A 9068-nucleotide genomic window follows, 5' to 3' on the forward strand; every position below is an offset into this window, starting at 1 on the left:
CAGTCCAAGGGTCATCTCACTGCTTGCTTTCATCCACACTCTCACAGCAATGTAAACAGGACGACGTGCCAACAGCAGAGCATGCCTGACCCATGCCCTTTGTACCAAGGACACTTCGCTATTAAGGGCACAATTGCCGGCCCTGACAAAATATTTGGCATCCATTATCTTCCCATCACACTTTTATTAAATATAAGGAAGCACATTTTACTTTAAGAAATTAGCGCCTACCCAAAGGTAGTCGTTAATTTCTGCCGGCGCCGGAGAAGTTTTAACTGCTTTTCTGTGCACCCTCCGACTTAATATCATGGTGATATTAAGTTGGAGGCCCCAAAAGTTAAAAAAAGTAAAAAATAATTTTAAAAAAATGTTTAAAATGGGCCCGCGGCTTGAAAACCGGACGCTCAATTTTGCCGGCATCCGGTTTACGAACCTGCAGCTGTCAGCAGACTCAAGAACAGACGCCGGCAAAATTGAGCGTCGGCTGTCAAACCCGCTGACAGCTGCCGCTCCTGTCCAAAAAGAGGTGCTATGGACGAGCTAGTGTCCCTAGCGCCTCTTTTTACCGCGGACCCTAATTTAAATAAATTAATTTACTGTACTGCGTGCACAGGAGAGCGGGCGCTCGCCCGCTCTCCCACGATTTTTACTGTATCGGCCCGTGTGTGCCTGCCTTTCTCTGGCTTTTCTTCAGAGAACTGGAACTACACAGCACCAAAAGCAATGGTGAAAAAGGGAAGTTACTAAATAGCCTGGTGGTATCTGAAAAAAATTTTTTAAGAAGGTTAATTTAGAAAAAAATTGCAGCATGATAAAAACAAAAAAAAAAAACAGAAGCTTTTCAGAGGGTTTCCGAGACCGCCACACAGCACAGGGCATGTACTCACGTAAAACGCCTGCGAGTTGACTCCAGCAGGGAAGCTGAAGCTTGCAAAAACCCTTTCAAACAGAGAAAGTCCGTTAAGGTGGTGGGTAGAGAAGGGGGAAGGGTTTAACGGCTAGCAAAAAGGATCCCAGCGCTCTTATTTCGATGCTATTTAATGTTAAAATGGGGCCCACGTGACCCCTTTCAAAGGAAAACATCAAAAGACACGAGAGCACAGGGCGTACAGTGCAAGGGATGAACACGGGAATAAAAACAGAGGAAGCCGTAAACAGGTCGGAGACAGCATCGCCTTTCTCTCTCTCTCTCTGGTCACTCTGACACTGGGAGATAGCAAATTCCAACAATAAAAGGAAAAAAAAAAAAGTATAGACCGCATTGACTTCCAAAAATTATCATTTCTTAAAAATAACAAAAGGGGAATATTATCATGACCTCCAAACAAGCGATTCAACCAAACCCCTGGATATTTGCTCAGCAAAGTCTGAACACAATCAGTAGTAACCCAACCCCCCCGAAATACAACCACATAGCCACACCGCACCTATACATAACCTTAGGGTCTGAAACACCCAAACTTCAGGAAACCAAAACTCAGCGGATTTCCACTCAATGCAAACAGATTTACAGAGGATTTGCAACCCGTGGTCTGTTCTGGCTGCTTCCCTTTGTTGAGGGCCACTACGCAAGCGGTGATGCAGACCCAAGTCCTGAACAGCCTGCACCAGGCCAGCCCCCACCTCTGTGATGCTGAACCTCCCTGTCCAAGACCTCATGCCTATCTATAGAGCACATTGGTTTAAAAAATAAAGAAAGAAAAAACAAAATCGGTCTTGCAGCTTAAAATAGCATCGCATCAAAGTGGCAGCCTAAAAGCAAATCTTACAAGCCTTCTTTACCTGTGGGTGTTAAAGCAGCAGCCCCTGCTATTATCACTCACGTTTTATCTTCATCTACCTAAGAGCCGCTAAATTATTCTTTTGAAATAAATGCTTTATCTTTTTTCATGTCACGTATTCTTGTTGCTAACATTGGTAGGCTCCGTCACTAACATGCTCCATATACCATCAGTGACTATAAACTATAAAAAAAAAAGGGGGGGGGGAATCGTTTTCTGTTATTATTTCTAGGGGCTCGTTCAACCTTTTCCAGGAGCCCTGCTTCTCCCCTGCCTCATGTCACCTACAGGAACATCCTCACGTGGCCTCCAGAAAGCCACGGAGGGGCCTGGGACCAGGCCAGAGGCGCTGCCACATGGAGGGACCCGAGTTTGATTCCTGCGTCGGCTCTTCCACTCTCCGGGTCTGCCGGGGCCAAGGATGATGGCAGAGCTGGTGTCCACTGCCCCTGGGCAGGGGGTGGGGGGTCCAAGCCAATGAGCAGCGGCGACACCTAGTGGCTGGATTTAAGGCCCAGGACTGCAATTTTCCCCGAAGGAGCTGAGGTGAATGTTGCTGCGACGGACTAGGGTAGAGGAAGAGGCGAGTGAAGGCCCACGCTGCACGGATCCCGGCCCTGGTTCCATTTCTTCTAGAAACTAAAGAAGCAGGAGGGGGAGGGGGACTGCAAGCCCGCATCTCCACCCCCCCCCCCCCACCAAAAAAAAAAAACAATAGGGGACAGAAGAGTGTGCAGGAGAACGAATGTCTGTAAGGGGACAGCAGGTCTGCAGAAAAACACACAAGATCTTTCCTCCCCAAAGCGTGCAAGTTCATCCAGGCGCATCCTCTCTCATCTCCGCCAGCTGACAGCTCCCCTTTGGCACTGCTGGAGCTGGCCAGCCCTCCCACCTCCAAATTCTCCCCCTCTTTATCTACACAGTGTCTCACACAAACAACCCTCAATCTCTAGTACTGCCCTGCCACGTCACATCCAATGTATCTATTCCACCCCCACATACACCCTACACCTCCAGTGCCCTATACCACCCCCTTTCCCCCTCCTCAGACCTCATGTCTCGCTCATGGCTCTGGGAGACAGCAAACCTCAGCCCCGCGGGGGGCTCAAAGCAGGCAAGTGTTTGTCGAGCACTGGGGAGGCTGGTAAAGGGGGCTAGGTCTCTTGCCCCATGGGAAGAAGGGAAGCCAGAAACAACCAGGGAGGTGGCAAGTCTTCAGCTCCAACGGCTTTCAGGGAGCCAGAAGCAATACGGGGGCTCGGCATATTGTTGGCCCTGCATACCGCCCACAGATATTTGCCACCCTAGGCAGAGACCTGGCACACCCGTGCAAAATTTCAGGCTTAGATACAGCATGAGCACATGACCGAAGCAATGCAATCTTACGATCGAGAGAACACTTAGCATTTTCCTTTTATTTCATGTCTGTCCCAGACTGTAAAAAAAAACAAAAACCCAAAAATAAAAAAACACACAGTCTAACAGACCATCCAAATAGCCTGTGGCTAGTTGCTTGTACTTCTGGCCAAATAATATTAATGAAACCCACAGAAATACTAAACGCGCTTGGGGCAGACACAAGAAATTCCATCCCTTGAGCCCCCGGCAGGCTGATGGGAGGCATACGGTATAATCACATAGCTAACTGCCAACACCACAAATTCTCCGTCAGCAGCAAATATTATGCATTTCACAGCTTGGGAGCCTCTGCTTTATGGATATGCATGAACATGGCAGACAAGCAGCTGTACTTATAGCACAGCGGGCCCGTCACTTCCAACAGCACTTCCCACATCTCCTCAGCGATGCGGGGCAACACTAGGATAAACAGGGATGAGGTGGGCCAGGTCTGAATGCCCGTATCACAGATATATGATAGTTCATCTATTACGCCTACATGTCTCTTTTAGTGTAAAAACCTTTTTTTTTTTTTTTTTTAAACATGCCTCAGAGTATGGATGCCAAAAACAGCTCGGCTCTTCTCTGCACTGACACGCGAGATGATGGGAGTTTAGCTCTTGAGACCAGCGGCTGCTTCTGCTACTTAGGCTGGCCAAAGCTTGGGAGGCTGTGGATGCAGCGTGCACAACCCCAAACGGGGAGGGAGGGGGAGGAGGGATCAGACTCGGGGATGCCCTCGTGCAGGTTCCAGCAGAAGCTGTGATCTTCCTGCTCCTGAATGATCACTATTGCTGCAGTAGGTAGAAAGGGGTGAGCTGAAGGATTCTAACAGCTGTAGCAGCCCTGGAGAAAAAAAACTGGAGTCACCTTTCAACCGGACCAAGACACTGCCTGCACACGAGCTTTCCAGATCATGCATCAGACATGTGGAGAAAGGAGATGAGTGGTCTTGAAGGCTCAAGGGCATCACTTTGGCCTGTACTTACGTGGGTCTAATACAAAGGTCTCGCAGCCCGCAAGGAATCCAGTGTTGTAGAAATGGGTCAATGAAGCACAAAAAAAAAATATACGAGCACGGAAATTGGATTGAATGGGGGGTTTTTTTTCTCTACTCTTTACTTGTCGTCGTGAATAATTTTACACATTTGCTGGAAGAAGAGGCCAAATGCAAAGAACATTTCAAATGTTAAACAGCACTGCAAATGTTTCACATACTACATACTAAACAAATACAACATGCAGACTATGAGAACATTTAACCATCAGCAGAAGGCAAAGTCAGCAACTAGGAAAGAAGAAAAACATTTCAAACCAATTCCACAGCTTTAATCTAACAAAAGGCACCTTAATTTATAAATTCAGCGATTCCTATTTGCATTAAATCTGGGTTATAGGTTACCTCTCACCCTCCCCCACCAGAGCCATTATGGTACATTATCTCTTCCAACATTCACATTCTGCTCTACCTTTAGCTCTTTATAACAGACTCCATTGATTTGCAGCCCATCTCTTATGAGGTGGCTCCAGAGTGAAACAAACTGAAGGTGAAGAACACCTTATTCTTAAACCTCTGTGGAGCTCTTTGGGGGTTGGAATTCTAATCACCTTTTATTCCCTTTCATTGAAGGATCAGCAGTCAAAATTTTCCTATGTAATGTTCTTATTTTTATGTTCTGGTTTTTTTTTTTACCTCATGTCTGCTGTTCTAAACTTTGTAAATCTAGAGGGCTGCACTACACAAAACCTACAAAAAAAAAAAAAAAAAAGAACCTCCCCCCCTCTTTCTGTCAAACACACACAAACGTGACAAATTTGGCTTGCTTATCAAATATATGCATGCCGTTAAGAATAAGACACAGGGGGCAAAGTCAAAAGGGAGAGGCTGTGTGTGTACCTGCAAGTCAATGGCACGCAGAATACTCCACTGTGCAGTGGTCTCCCGAACGTGGAAGGTGTGCCCCTTTGCTCACATGGCTGCTCTGGACCCCCGTGGCCTGGGCTTCTCCCGTCAGCAGTCCAGGCTGTGTTGGTGTCCTAGCAAGGGTCCATCCATAAGGCAGAGCTGAAAGAGGGTAGGATTGTTTTAAGGAAGGCAGGCAGGAAGATGGAAATAAACAAGGCTTGCACAAGCCACGCAGGACCCAGAGCCATAACTACGCATTTTAGTGCCTGGAGCAGGCAAGTGTACACACACACACACACACACACCACCCCCTACTCCTTTCTCCCTCCCCTACCAATCTAGATGGTAGGAAGAGCACCATACTCTTCCTGGCTTTTCAGTCACTGCCAACCCATACTTGCAGTACAAGCATCTTTCTATCTTCATGGGGCTTTGCACCCTGGGCAGGCTGCTACCCCTCTCGCCCACCAGACTGGAGCAAGCAGATCAGAAAGCAACTGCTCATCCCTGGGGACCCTGAGGACTAGGCAAATATCTTCTAAAGAACATTGCTGCTGCTGCTACTACTACTACTTTCTATGCCCCATGAAGCATCCAGTCTAGCCAAGACAAACAATCTAAGAAATACATTTCCTATATACAATAGAAGATTTAAAATTAGCCTCAAAAAGAGAGAAGCGCTAGCCTCTGGACTGAAGTCAACAGAGTGAACTTGTCCACAGGCAGCTGGCCGGTCACAAGTCAGGGGCATTAGCCCCATAGATCCCTGCACAGGGCACTCAGAAATCCAAAACAAGTAAATATCAGAACCAAAAGCAATGACAGGAGGAGTTCAGAAAACAGGTTTGCTCCACTAGGTGAGCAGCCGAAGAACCACTGGCATTCCACTTCCTGCGTCTCATCCGAGATCTGTGGCTCTGTTTATAAAGATAAAGGGCTCTGGGCACGGTCTCTGAAGGATACCCAAAGATGGGATGCAAGTTTAGAGGGGACCGGAGTCTGCACCCTTGGTCCCTGTAAACTGCGAGGATGTGAACACCTGCCATGAAGAGATGGCTCGTATTAGACTGGCTCCTAGCGCAGAAATTTGAACTCAGTTCATAAAAAGTTGCGCACAATAGCTTGCCAAAAATTAGAGGGAACAGTGGTCTGCAGGAAGAGGGAGCATTTTAGAGACCGGGTTTCACGTCAGGACAGTCCCTTACCCCCGAGGCTGCGCTCTGCAGCCTCCTACAAATAAAATAACCCCAAAACGCCCGTCGCCTTTCTTCTCCGCCGCAACTCAAAGAGTGCGAGCAGCGGGTGACAGGAAGAGAGAGAGAGAGAGAGAGAGAGCATCCTCCCCAAAGCGGGAGTCTGGCGAGCTGGGAGAGAAGGGGAAAGATGAAAAGGGGACGACTCACCGCGCGCGGAGAGCAGGAGCCGCCCGCCAGGAGGCAGCCAAGGCGCCAGCCGCCGGTACCGATGCCGCTCCTACTGCAGCCAGCGCGTGACATACGACAGCCCCGCACGCGCGCCCCTCCTCGGCTAGGCGAGGGGAGGAGCCAAGCCGGCCTCCTTTAGGGCTCGTGCTCTCTGGAGTAGACAGAAGGAGGGGCGGGGGGAAACTACAGCGGACCAATGACAGCGCGCAAGGCGGGAACGGCTCACCCGAGCAGCCTATGCGCGTTCTGGGGCGGGGTCCTGCCACTGGTTGCCGGCGCTCGGATAGAGAAAAAGGACGGCTTGCGGGCAGCAGCAGCAGGCGAGGGAGGCGGACGGATGCTCGGGAATAGGAATTACTGAAGGCGCCTGATGTGCAGGATGGATGAAAACAGAAGTCTGACACAGAGCCATAGAGAATCGGAGGCCGAAGTTGTGGTTTTGGTTTTGGGTTTTGTTTTTTTAAAGCAAAATAATATTGAATTTTTTTTTTCTAAAATAAAGAAATCTGGCAGGACTTACTTGCATCGCCTGTATATTCCGACGTCATTCTTTGCGTTAACCTATCTGGCTTGCTTTGACCAGATAAAAGACTCGTTCAACAAGGCTAGGAGAAAAGGCCATGCACGTACATGGGACACCACATGATAACAGACGCCAAAACAGGGGTTGAATTAGCACAAGATTGAAACTTATGAGTAGTAGAGTCAATCGTCAAAGAAGCTACTAGCTACTGACCATTCGTGCATCTTAAAATAATTGTGAAGGTATGAAAGATGCACGAATGGACAGTAGTCAGCAGCCTTGACGATTGGTGCTACTGCTCACACTTGTGCTAATTCAACTCTTTTTGGTGTTTGTCACTATATTTAGGGGCCGATGCAATACATTTGCGTAGAAAGCTGGTGCTGACTGTTCATTTACAAATAATAGGCGGGGGGGGGGGGTGTGCCATGCAATATTTAAATTAGGGGGTTGCGTTAGCAAGAAGGCGCTAGGGTCGCTTACTCGACCCTAGCGCATCCTTGCTAACAAGAACCCGATCGGTTTTCGTGACTCGGCCGTCCGCCGGCAAGGAAAACCGACGCCGAGTTTATCTGCGTCGTTTTTCCTGACCGGCTGACGACAGTCACAAAAACCAAAGCCGAGGGTTCAGGAAGAGAACGCTTGTCAGTCGAGCGCCCGTTTCCTAAACCTGTCTATTTTTTTAAAAACTTTTTTGGTTTCTTTAATTTTTCATCCTACTTAATATCACAACGATATTAAGTAGGAGGCAGTACACAAAAGTAGTATTTTCTGCTTTTCTGTACTTGATTTAGATGTGCTCAGCTATTAATGCCTGCTCCAGGCAGGCATTAATAGGTGACAGTCAAATGTGCGTCCAAGACGCATATTTTTTTTTTCAGCGGGAGTGAATGCCCAATACCCTCATTCACATGCATTTGCATGTGATGAGCGCTATTAGATTCACTCCGCGTTGGACGCACGTTGAATATGTGCTAATCCCCTTATTGCATTAAGGGATTGATTAGCGCCTATTCTACCCATGTCTGACTGCAGACATGGGTATTGCATCGGCCTCTTAGTCTGGGACGCATGTATTCCTAGGATGGCACTTCTGGATAGCTGGGATGATGGATCTGACAGCCACCCCAACAACCAGGTGGTGAGGTCGGAGCTGGAAATGCCCTTAAGCAAAGAAGCTTTTCCTCTGCCTGCTGGAGACCTTTCCCTGCCAGACCCAGCTACCCTGAGCAGCGCAATGGGACAGAGGTTTCAACCAGGAACAGCGTGGCACTGCACCAGCCCTGGCGAGCAGTGCCAGGACCAGGCTACAGATCACTCACAGTTATTTTCCTGTTCGCTTTATCTCACTTGATTAACAAATGGAAGCTGTTCTCTCTGGTACCAAAATCTTTATGAAGTCAGGAACGTTTAGTGACTAATCCCCAAAATGACACTGAAAGCATTTCATCAGGGACACAGGAATGTCACTGACTGAAAAATGATTGAGAGGAAATTAATCAGCTTAGGAAATGGATTAAAACATGTTTATGGATTCTCCAGGGAAGGATGGTAAATCAATTCAGGGCCAGTTGAAAACTTTCCTTTCAAATACATGAAGTCAACTCCTGCCCCCAGCATTCTTATGAAGCTTGAACTGTTAAAAAAAAAAAAAAAAAAAAAGGCAAGACATCTCATCTGTGGGATAAAATATCAAAGCTCTACTCCAGATGCACAAGATGTCTCTCTCTGCGCCCTGCACGTACTGCTATCCAGCTCTCCCTATTTATCCCGGAATGTTTTGCAATCACCCATTCTGAAACTGCTAGCTTCCAAACAAAATCATACTATAAACCTGCTGGAAAGGGCAATCAAAGAATATCAAACACCTCTTGACATCCCCATAACAATACAGGTAATCAAAGAATGACTACACAGAAAAGCCAGTGGCCCTGCTAGGATACTACACAAAATGCTCAAATACTGCAATGTACCAATCCAGGACGCACTAGTAAAACTATTTAACCTGATTCTACCTTCTGGTCAGTTCCCTAAGA

The 9068-nt window shown here is 47.7% G+C and overlaps 1 protein-coding gene across 3 annotated transcripts in view; it reads right to left on the minus strand.

The window, feature by feature from the left end:
* SYTL5 (synaptotagmin like 5) overlaps positions 1-6625 on the minus strand; it is a 186838-nt gene extending 180213 nt beyond the window's left edge. For all 3 annotated transcript variants that reach the window (XM_029603207.1, XM_029603206.1, XM_029603201.1), the window contains exons 1-2: positions 6489-6625; positions 5077-5244 (exon numbers count right to left, since the gene is read on the minus strand). The gene's annotated coding sequence lies outside the window, so the exon portion shown is untranslated. The remainder of the gene's footprint in view (positions 1-5076; positions 5245-6488) is intronic.
* Between the last annotated feature and the right edge of the window lie 2443 nt (positions 6626-9068).

The sequence above is a fragment of the Rhinatrema bivittatum genome, chromosome 5, assembly GCF_901001135.1.
Source record: "Rhinatrema bivittatum chromosome 5, aRhiBiv1.1, whole genome shotgun sequence".
Classification (NCBI taxonomy): domain Eukaryota; kingdom Metazoa; phylum Chordata; class Amphibia; order Gymnophiona; family Rhinatrematidae; genus Rhinatrema; species Rhinatrema bivittatum.